Below are 12,144 nucleotides of genomic sequence, written 5' to 3' on the forward strand. Positions count from 1 at the left end.
CGTCAGGCCTAATTTATTGTCATGCAGATATATGGAAACTATAGATATGCGTTAAGGCGGAGTTAGAGGGCAGTTGTTTTGTATCACTAGGATAGGCATGCGTAAATTTTATGCATTCTTTTTTATACTAAAACTAAAATAACAAATCACACCTTCTGAGACACCTGCAACGCATAAGGGCTACGTGCCACATTTTCTTTCTTTTTTCAAGAAACCAAAGTTTTATGTTAGGCTATTCTAGACAGTAATATTGAGGCATTAATCAATAGTGCTATAGGCGAGCATAACTTTCAAAGTGCCACTGATGAAATCAGTGACTTTGGGAGTTTTTGTTTTGTATTTTCAAAACATGCATTCAGAGCAAATGAATTGTAGCGTGCCTTTTCGCTGTCAAGAACTTTTGAGAAATCTAAAAAGTTTCTAGGAATCAAGCTAGGAAAAGCTAGGACTTAAGTGTTCCATACCCAGAACTTTCTTACCAGCTTCATTATGTCGTTGATTAATAATATTATTTATTTACTTCTGGTGATGAAACCAAGGATTCCTCAAAAGCGTCGTAGGCACTGTAGCTCGCAAGCCTGAAGAAACCTGTAGAGAGAGACAATGAGGAGAAATTACAGTTTTAGAGGTGGGAGAAAACCCCAGAAGAATATTCTGAGGAAAACCCACGGAATCAGGTAGGGACTGAAAACCCAATCCACATGTGGACCAGGGCAGGAATCGAACCCATGTCACATTGGTGGAAGGCGAGGAAAGTAACCGCTGTACCAACCTGACTCCCAAATGAAATATTGTTTTCTTTCTCTACTCTCACTCTATGTCGCTGTTATTTGTATTGTTTTGGTAAAATGACAAACATCCCAACAGTCCAAATCCCAAAGTCCAAATCTTTCGTTGCAATACTTTAGCAATGTGTTTTGAATCCGACCCTGCCCGTGTGTACCCTCCTATTCCTATATTTTGTCAACTTATTTTTGTCCAGCTTATTAACACAAGTTATGATTGATCAATTCTCAACTGAAAATACTAATGAATGCCTGTACATAGAATACTGTGACGATTACAAATTGAAACTTTTTTTATAAATAATTTCTTGAAGAGATATTATTAAAACCACATGTATATGTATGTATGTGCTTGTTATGACTATGGAAAGTGTAAGTACTTTGAAAAATAATTTCAATTCGAACCACCCGTTAAGTTATATGTTATGTAGATACATGTATTATATTCTGTCTAAATTAGTCTCACACTAAGTTGCAATTCTTTCTTTCTTTGTGCAAAAAAATCACCAGTATCGTAAAGAACTAACGATGGTAGGTGTGCACTCAATAGTGAAGGTATTCACAGGTTTGCGAGAATCTGTTACGAAGAGAATGAAGTTGAGTTTGGCTTGTTGTAGAAAGACACTGCAGATGAAGCGTCAAGGACCGGAGGATTTTTTTTCACAAGGAAAGATTCAGATTCAAACCGAAGGTCTGAATTAATTGAGCTTTCCTTTTCGGTGAGGATTTAAAGAAAATCTGAATTACATATTTTTTATACAATGGCGTAACACTGAGAGCATCAACTTGGCTGTTAGTTTGAAAATCTTCAAAGATTTTGTGACAATCCAAAAAAGTCCGTCATGCGGAATTATTGCTAGCTTTAGCCATTGTTTTGACATGTTACAAAATACACTGAATCTTCGCCCCAACTAAGCCATTTTCTTTCAATTTTGGTTTTTGCGAAGTCTTTGGTCTTTGATTGTTATTTTTATGTAAATGTATTTATGTCATCGGATCTGCAATTTTGGTCTCGGTGTTCTTTCCAGAGTAGCTTGCACAACCTTTCATTAGCTAAAGTTTCCAGTCGTCAAAAGAAAACCATCCACCAAGCCCCGCCCAGTGATGTATTGACCAATCACAGACGTGATCGCGAGACGTATATGCGCGCATTTACGTATGACGCGCGCGCGCGATGGGGCATTGGAATGGCGCACGTGTTGTTGTCCACATCATAGATACAGAAGTAAATTTATTCTGTATCTATGGCCCACGCGTGTTGTATGGGGGCGGGGCTTAATTAATCGGTCGGTTATTACAACAGAGATACCAGTAACGGTTTAAACGTTGTTAGTTACTTTCATTTCTGTTGATTAACTAAGTGAAATATTTATTGATATACTGTTTTGAGGATCAGTACGAAAACATGTAAATAAATCTTTTTCTTTTGCAATATTTACATCCATGTGCTGTTATTAAGTAATTTCACAAAAACTATTAACATTACTGACTACCCACCCACCCACCCACACAATCTTCACGCGACGTACATCTCATGTATCCGGCTGGGATCAATCTGGTTTTTGCTTACCACAGCAACATAGTTCCGCTGAGCTGAGCAACTTGACGAAATCAGTTTGTTTCTGTTTTTGTCTTTTGTTCAAGTTTCTTTAATGTTTAAATCTAGTGTGTGGCTTAGGTCAGTCTCTTCCACCTGTCGAATCACCTGTCGCGGGGTACCACGCGCTTCCCCGGGCGACAAAATGGTGAAACTTCAGAGAGTGCCAAATCCACTACGATTAGATTTTATCCGTATTCGTTTCCTATGTGATTATGAATCTAATACTTCTCTCTTGCGGCGGTCATTTTGGATTACTGTGTCATTTTTTGGCGTTGCTTATACAACGTACTTTACAAATTACTGGTGTCCCTCTGCGGCCATGATCAATGAGGTAAAATCCTTTTTCCACAAAACTTCGCTGCCCAAATAATTACCCCACGTCTTTATCTTTTTTTTTTGTACGAAAAATAGAGGCATTATGTAATATACAAATGTAAGACGGCAAGAGGAGAGGACTGGGCACCGCCACTCATTATGCCGCGCCCAAGACACAGTGGACCTCTAACATCCCACTGCCCCTACGGCCAATAAATGGCTATGGGTACCTTTACCTTACCTTTTTTACCTTTACAAATGTAATCCTTTTTTTAAAAATAAATTGTACATACACTTGATTTATGTTTGGCAAGCAAGGACGTTGAGGGCGCTATGGACCCAGCCGGCACCTGAAATCAGGGATCACTTGTGTATAACAAAGGTTCAATGGCCGGGAACAGGCACCTGTTTTAGTTTTTTTCGGGCGTCTTTCGAGTTTGCCCTTGGCTGGCTTGGATGAGTGGAGGTGATTAAACAAAAGCCGCCCAAAATGTATTGCTGTCGAGACCTTTGGTATCTCAGAGGCCGCTGCTTACCGTGGGCACGTCAGATTGATAAAAATATGTTTGTATTCAACAATAGGAAACAGAATGATAAAATATGATTCTACTAAATGATAGAAAACAAGGCTAACACCCTCCCCCCCCCCCCCCCGGCCAATTAATCCACCACCTGCATATACGCTGCTACATCGGCGCAAAAATGTGTAGTTGACACATTCTTGGCTGCCTGCCAAACTTGGCCACAGACGCGGACCCGGGATCGATGTTTGAATCGAGACGGTCAACGAACTTTCTTCCATTTATCGAAACAATAATAGGTTCGGTTTTCTTTGGCAGGCCGAGCACGATAGAATAGTTTCTCCAGATGTTGGAACATTCTCGCAACTAAAATGGCAACTACTTGGCAACGCTTGCTATACACGGATATTATGGGGAACATCGGGTAGACCCCATGTTGGGTGCATATACTTATGTTCCCCAATACCGATGTTCCCCGAAATCCTTACTCTATAACCCTAATCCTAACCCTAATCCTAAATCTAATCCTAAGGATTTTGGGGAACATAGGTATTGGGGAACATCGGGTAGACCCCATGTTCTGATGAGAGGGGCTCGTACGGCCTCCGCGTGCAGAGATTGGGTTTAAGGCCGTCTTCGTTTCAATTTGTAATGTCTGAGAAATCCCAACCATGAAAAAAATTCACAGTAAAAATGGAGGACGAGACCTCAGTCAAGTGTGTAACGGTCGCCGTGGAGACGACTCCGCGTGACGTCACGCGTACTTCTACGGCGCATTCTAATGGTCTGTCAAGCTTAAGTCAGCCTGGGGATTAAAACCATGGAGCTGGAGCGCGAATCCGAATCGGAGACGAAGCCAAGGATTCGTAAACCCCCAAAAGCCGGGGCTATATGGCGCCCCCTCGTGTTCAAGGACTCATTTACATACTGCAATGATTATAATTATGCATTCCTCGCCGATTCCTGCGCAAAACTGCACATGTACTTCGGCGTTGATTGATGAACGGATGCTCGGAATGTTTACGCGGAGACACGCAGCCTAGCCGCAGCAAGCTGAGGACACGGAGTATTAGTCGAGCAGCCTGCGTGCACGTGTTTCATTCTCTGGCCTCTTTTCTCTCTAATACAGCCGATCAGTGACAGCTAGCTACACAGATTCACTCGAGCTTTAAGCAAGAGAGAAAAAGTACTCACTACTGAAAATTCTCTCAGACTACGTACCATCTTTAAAGACGATCTCGTGCTGGGAGCTGCCGTCCTTTCCACGGCAAAGATGACTGGAGTTTTCCTTGGTCTTGAGACTTCGGCCTGGAAGTCATCGATTTTATGTTATGCTTCCGTGTGATAGTTGCAGATTCGGGAGAGTGCTTCACCAAAAAGACTCCTAAAAAAAGGTTTGTCTTAAAAAAATGTCAGATATTTCTACCAAACTATTTCTACAAATCTTCTCATTCGCTGATTGGTACCTTAATCGTCTTTGTTCGTCTTTGTATATTAACTTTCAAGGCCAGGTATAAACTTTTTTCATTCGTAGAAAGGCAACTATGACTTTCTTTTTAAAAGAAGTTTGATGATTCAAAAAAAATTGTTCTTGTTTTCCTCTAACCTATAATCTATATAGTTGGCTCTAAGGCTCTATAGCCTTGTTCAGGGCGATATGCATCAGACATGATGTATTGAAAAATGTCTGAGTCTTTGTTTTACGACAAATCTGACGCATCAGCCAGGATAATCAGTTGTTATTTTGTGGTCGAAAGTCTCAATTCAAGGCGATTTGTTTTCGTTGGAAATGCGCGAAGATTAAGTCGTGTGTCGTGACGCGGTATGAGTAATACCCAGAGCCGGTTCAACAGACGTCCCCTGGGACGGATCATGCAATTGCATGCGCGCGCCGGCAAGACGGCAACGGAGAAAAAAATGCTCCTAGTCGCCGTCTCTTGTCTTCATCCCATCGACATCATTCAAGACGTTATATAGCATCTGATCTTTTTGCCCTCTCTCTCTGCCGGAGATGTACCCTGGAGGTCGCGATGAATGAGAAGGTAAGTGATCATCGGCTAGTTTTGATTTTTTTTTTCTTCCCGGCTCCTCTGCCGCTGTAAAGTGAAGCGATCGAACACATGGATGTCCGTTCCTGCCCTTTTTCATTTACCTCTCGGCAAATTTCTTGTCGCAAGACGGTCATCGACATCACATCAGTGATTCTCGCTTGGTTTGTCGTTGTACGCGGATTCACCGCACTTCAGAAGTAAGTTGCTGTTGTCTTGAAGAGTGTGGTCACCGATGATTCTTCAGTTTTTGTTTCAATGAAGGCCATCATCGATCAAGGCAACCATTGAACTATCTTATCGGAAAAGGGATCCGAAACTGTCTGCAAGTTCACGTGCCGATAGTAAGCCTAAGTCAGTGGTCCGTGGAATGGATATACAGGGTGGATTTAAAAAAAAACGAAACCGAGATATTATTGCTAATTGGAACAGAAGTAGGGCACATGTGAATCAAAGGGAAGTATCCTCTGTTAGGGTTGAATCTCCTTTTTAAAATGACACCCTGGCCATGTCATTACATTCATGGTTGAATGAGCAGGACCAATTTTATGAAAGGGTCTATTTAGAGAGTTGCTCCACTTTTCAATTGTGGTTTTTGTTGTGTCTTTTGTCACAGAGTCAAAGGCTATGGTTGCCAATCAAGCCAGGGGAGGAAAAAAAGAGATTTCGCCATGAAAAGTGGCGCAAGTCTCTTAATAGACCCTTTCATAAAATTGGTCACTGCTCAGTCAACCGTGAATGTAAGGACATGATCTGGGAGTCATTTTAAAGAGGAGATTAAATCCTAACAGAGGATATCTCCCTTTGATTCACATGTAACCTTCTTCTGTTCCAATTAGCAATAATATCTCGGGGTTTTTTTATCCACCCTGTATTATGTTCGACGAATGTTAAATGCTTTTCATAAGAATCCGTTGAGGAAGCCCACAATTTTTGGTGAGCCAGGTGATTTTCCAAAGCGAGTATCTCAAATTATTGGGTAAACACGAAATGATGGATTTTTAAGCCGCGTCATTCAACTCCCCTGTCTTATGCTAGGTATGATTTTGGGCATGATGTCACCACTGTTATACATCTGATTCGCGTTGTCGTGAATGAAAGACTTCAAACGAATACAATTTGGATATAGAGAGCTAAAACACACCGGCAAATCAATTGTTCACTTGCCTTGTGACTTTTACTAAAAAAACTTCCTACTGTTGATCCCAAATGACTCTGATGTTTACCAATGGAATTAAACCAAAGTGTCAGATCATGTATTAAACAAGGCATGACACATTTTATGGGGGGAGTTTCATCAGCTTTGTGCAAGAGGGTGAGACTTAAATATCACTTTCAGAATCTGCCACTTTCGACTTGGCGTCCTCCAATATCGATACAGCACTGGAGACGGTGGCGGAAGGCGCGTGCTGATCAGGCGTCCCTTTGCAACTCTTGATGTGTTTCGCGGAACGATCGAGGAGGTGTGCAATGACATCAGGGGTGATCCAGCATTCCTTCAGATGCTTTCGGCCACAGCGCGCACCTTCCGCCGCCGTCTCCAGCGCTGCATATCGACATTGGAGGACGCCAAGTTGAAAGTGGCAGCTTCTGAAAGTGAATATTCTTGTCGAATGGCGTTTAAAATCTCACCCTCTTGCACAAAGCTGATGAAACTCGCTCCATAAAATGTGTCATGTCTTGTTTGCATGATATAAAATTGTGGTTCAATTCCATTGGTAAACAACATAGTTATTTAGGATCAAAAGAAGAACATGTTTGGGTTTTTTTGACACGTAGTACCATACAGCACTATATAGATTCTTGTTCTTTCTACTGCCGAAAGCATTATCACATTAACTACTCGATCTTCGCAATTCGCGCAGCCCACGAGCCGCCCTTCTTAAAAGCCTATTTATTTCGTCAAATGTCATTTCGTGCCGTACAATTGCCAAGTCTGGCACAAAGGGACCAGTCTTTGAACAAGTTGACATTAGCCTCGCCATTGTGACGCCTTGTAGCGCATGGGTTTTCAGCGCTCGGCCCTTGTGGGGAAATGTGATGCATGTGAAGTGGTTCACATTGTACTGCATGTGTTCTAGAATTAATGCTTCCTTGTTCCCCTGGCAAGGAGGTAGCGAAACCGGGTACTTCGCGGTGCGTCGTTGAAGGCCGTTATCGCCGTTTTAAATTATGCAGTCAATATTCTGTAACAATGCCCGTCTTCAGTTACTGCCATCCTAACATCGAGCTGCTTGTTGAGTTGCCATCAAGACCACATCTCTTCGAGTGTCCAATCAGACAATATCACTAAGCAAACGTACGCATATTACAGGGTGAGTAATAAAAAAAAAAAGGGAAAATGGCGCCCCCTATTTTCAAAGAAGTTCTGCATGTAGCGCGTTCAAAATCTAGGATGTCAAAGCCCAATTTATAAGCTTTATTTAGTAAAAGAATTGTTCATATCGCACGGATCACAATAAAGGTAAGTGATATTTCAACAAAACGAAAACAATTCACATATAAAAAAAAACCCATCAGAACCCTCTCATAACCATTATAACTGGCACTTTATTATATCATAACCTTTATGTAAACGCCTTCTGCTTCCAATGTTCAAACAACATGCTTGATATTGTCAGGAGTTTGTATAGTCTTTAATTGCCCTGCCTTCTACTTGGCTAACCGAAGAATTATTGGATTATTCTGATATCGTTTTCATGATACGACATGGTTTCATTGACTGAAATCAGTACCTTAAATGCGATCGTTTTCATGATACGACATGGTTTCATTTGACTGAAATCAGTACCTTAGTGCGATCGTTGACAAAATTTTTAAAACTGTGTTTGTGTTCAAAGTTCCAAAACTCAAAAAGTACACGAGTGATTTGAATGACTCTTGTACTTAAAGAAAGCATATTAATTGGGCTTTCACATCCTAGATCTGGAAAGCGCTACATCCAGAACTTCGTTACAAAATACGGGGCGCCATTATTTTGTGGGCCATGAAATTGAGGTCTTGTAAAAACAGAAGGGTGGAAGCCATGCACAGGACTGCAAGTTCGCATTTCTGTGAAATTCTGATAAAATTGGGCCCTGTAATATTTGCTCTATTTTGCAATGGAGCGCAAGCATCAGTTTATTTTCAAAATGTCGATGGGCTACAGAACTACTTTTATAGGGGTGACTTTATTTGGATGGAATTTTCCCCCAACAAGTCATTGGTTAGCCCCAAGAAAAAAAAATCAACAGAAAATGAAAGTTGATGAAATAAGCTTTAATTTGATGTGTGTCTCAAACACATTGGCGAGTTGTGAGTATTTTTCCTGAATTTCGTATCACTGGGGTCTATTGCAGTATGTACTGGTCTGCAACCTTAGCAAACATTTCCTGTGTTCCGTTAATGTCCCGTAGCAGCTTCAGGTAGTACATGTAATTGACAAACTCTCAACTTGGTCGCCAGACGACAAATTTGTCGCTCACTATTACCGGCGCCGACGGGAACCAGACTCGACTTGCCTAAAGTGTCTCTGCTACACGTTTGTAATGCATGTGTCTGGGTCACTTCAGCGTGTTGTGTGTCAACGTGCCGACAGAGTAACGTAATGTAGCCGTTGAACTAGGCTAGCGGGCTCGCAAATAAATGGATCGTGTTTCAACCTTTGGAACGGTTTCCGTTTTAGCGGTTTATCAGGAACACACTGAATAACCTAATAGCCAACATAGCCTAATCGACATCAACTCGACTGTATGAGGACCATCACTTACTTCATAGTAATAGGTATAGTTTGGTGTAAAATTGAGAATGTTTTAGCTTAAATCATTTAGTAATTCAGGTTGGCGTAGCGGTACTTTCCTCGCCTTCCACCGCTGTGACCCGGGTTCGAATCCCGCCAGGGCCAATATGTGGATTGGGTTTTCAGTCCCTACCTGATTCCGTGGGTTTTCCTCAGAATAATCCTCTGGGCTTTTCCTCCCACCTCTAAAACTGTACATTCTTCTCATTGTCCTCTCTCCACAGGTTTCTTCGGGCTTTCGAGCTACAGTGCCTAGGGCACTTTTGAGGAAACCTTGGTTTCATTACCAGAAAGAAATAAAATACCAATTTTCTTAAATCTGGAAATCTTAGAACACGAATGTGCATTGCTTTACCGTGTAATAGAGCTTTTGCGTAGCAGCCATCTCAGAGGGCAATGCCTTTGTTTTTGCTGGGACATGCATGAGTGAACCGTTTGTGCATTCATTGTTAAGAATTACAATAACAAAAGGTGCCCTCTAAGATGGCTATACGCATCAGGTCTGTAAGAATCACCTCAGGATTACATTATTCAAATCCTGATTTCCGCAGTCCATTCACTCTAAAGGAAAGCCTAATGTAGTGCTCGATGGCATTCTCTATGGTGCCAACCCTTTCCATATTTGAAATTGTGATATTCAAGTTTGATCAGTATCCAGCTGGAATCATTTGCTGCTTATTACATTGTTATAGTCTTTGAGCAATGGGCTGTGCAGTACAGGGGGAGTAAAAAAAAAAGTGAAACCTAAGGCCAAAAAAAAAAGTCTCCGGTTTCTGGTATGGAGCTTGTCCAAAAAGTGGTGCGGCGACGCGGCTTTTTTTTTTTTTACCCGATTTTTTGCTTCAAATGTCGGCTGATGACTGCAAATGGTGCCCGACTAAACTTAGTGCAAATATATGGGAGTCCAGAGAGGCCACATAAAGCTTATTCTTGTTCATAACCCCATCTAAAAACACGTTGAAATTGCGCAGCAGCAGAATTCCAGTCAAACCAGTGAGTTTGGCGGTTTTGAGACATCATCTTTCATTGAAAAAAAACCTTTTTCATTTTGCCGACGCGCATGGCTACGGCGACGCGCGCGCATACCAGAAACCGGAGACTTTTTTTGGCCTAACTGATATAGACCATTTTTTTAATGAGGTTTTGCACGTAGCACAATCAAAATCTAGGATATAAAAGCCCAATTAATAAGCTTTCTTTTAGTACAAGAATCATTCAAATCACTCGTGTACTTTTTACGTTACGGAATTTTAAACACAACCACCGTTTTAAAGTTCTGTCCACGGATCACACACAAGGTAAGTGTTCTGTCTGCAAAACGAAAACAATTCACATAGGAATGTGTGTGAATTGTTTTTGTTTTGCTGAAAGAACGCACATCTTTTTTGTGATCCGTGGACAGAACTTTAAAACGTTGGCTGTGTTCAAAATTCCATAACTTGAAAAGTATGTGAGTGATTTGAATGGTTCTGGTACTAAAAGAAAGCTTATTAATGGGCTTTCATATTTTGAAAGTGCTACATGCAGAACTTATCAAGAAAATGGTCCTGCCATTTGGGTTTCTTTTTCTTTTCTTTTTACTCACCCTGTACTTTAAAATGTTTGGTGTTAGGCCGCGACTACTTGCCATTACGATAATCATGGATGCATATGCGCATGGTAACCTATTGTCTTGTACATTTTGCTATTTTCGAATTTTATCCCCACCCCCCAAAAAAGATTCCTTTTACAAATTGCTATTTTTCTAGCAAAAGAAAGGCTACTCGCTTTTGAAAGAGATATCGACCGTAAAAAAAATCGGTCCATGTTTATCACTTTACAATTTCGAATTATTGGCTGCCAGATAATACTGTCCTTTCTTGCGGGGTTCCCGCCCCACAATCAGTATTGGTAATGTGCGTACCGTGAGCCAGTCTGCTCGCAAAGCGGATCTGTTTATGCCCAAAACAAAACGAAAATAAATTTCCACAGGTTCACAGACGTCCAAAAAAGGCGAAAGAAGTTTTTTTGGTTAGAATTAAACATACAGGTTGAAAATTTATTAATCAAAAAAAAAATCGAATTTGTTGAAGAGCACGCGGAACGCAACTTTTAATGTGATTTCGCGCTTCACCTATTAAGCCCGGTTCATACTTCATGCGAAAGCGAACGCGAATCTGTGACGTCATGGCAAGTATTCGGGCTGCGAATTAGCAAAAGTTGAACACATTTCAACTCGGGCGAATTTCGCAGCGAATGTTTCATGACGTCAAATTCGCTTCGCATTCGCATTCGCATGAAGTATGAACCGGGCTTTAGACGAAAATGAACTGACATCCGCACTCCCCATCTGTGTGGGGAGGGCAGAAATGATTTATCGGTGAATATACTTTCCCTGGCCTTATACATCACGGGAAACTGACATGAAACTTTAAATCAATTTCGTGATATCTGTACCACTCCGAAAAGTGACGTTGGATTCTTAATCACGGAAAACGCTTCAATAACATTGTATATTGGAAGCGACAGCTGTCATGACAAATCTTGTTTTCCCAAAACACTTTAGGTTATTTTTTGGTACAGGAAGCTTCGAAGAATTTCAGATAATTTACGTTTCAATTATGAAATCAGGGTCCCCTTCGAGCAAAATTTACGACCCGACCTGTTTGCCACAATGTGCGTATTCATCTTAATCATTTTTTTTCTCTGTCTCTTCAGGGACGGCAGGGGTTGACATCCATGTTCCGGGGCCACGTTTCGTCAGACGCCATGCTGCAATTTTGGCGGGCTGTTAATGAGGTCCTTGAGACTCCATGTTGACTGCTGCCGAAATTGGCCCCGATACAAGTGTACATGAATTGAGGAGTGTGGACGATACGACATTAATGTTGAGCTTGTTGATTAGGAAGCGAGGAAACATATAACAGCCTTGCTGACGACTGTCAAGACTCAAGAGGTAGGGTTTCTTTTTAATTTGTTGCAAAAAGGAAGCATGAATTGTCATTTCAGTGGCTTTTTTTTTTAACTGCCAAGTTAAAATATCATCGGCATGTATGTCCGGCTGTTTCTTTGGCTGACCATGTATATGGGTTCACATGTCTTTAAAATGTCTTGGATT

General features: G+C 41.3%; 1 protein-coding gene across 2 annotated transcripts in view; it reads left to right on the forward strand.

The window, feature by feature from the left end:
- Positions 1-4,215: 4,215 nt before the first annotated feature.
- Positions 4,216-12,144, forward strand: part of LOC119725545 — a 35,084-nt gene continuing 27,155 nt past the window's right edge. The window contains exons 1-2 of one of the 2 annotated variants that reach the window (XM_038196977.1): positions 4,216-4,615; positions 11,745-11,982. The gene's annotated coding sequence lies outside the window, so the exon portion shown is untranslated. Of the gene's footprint in view, positions 4,616-7,379; positions 7,585-11,744; positions 11,983-12,144 lie in introns of those variants that run through there. The other variant, XM_038196978.1, reaches the window with a different exon arrangement.

This window comes from Patiria miniata, unplaced genomic scaffold (genome assembly GCF_015706575.1).
Source record: "Patiria miniata isolate m_02_andy unplaced genomic scaffold, ASM1570657v1 HiC_scaffold_19, whole genome shotgun sequence".
In the NCBI taxonomy this organism is placed as follows: Eukaryota; Metazoa; Echinodermata; class Asteroidea; order Valvatida; family Asterinidae; genus Patiria; species Patiria miniata.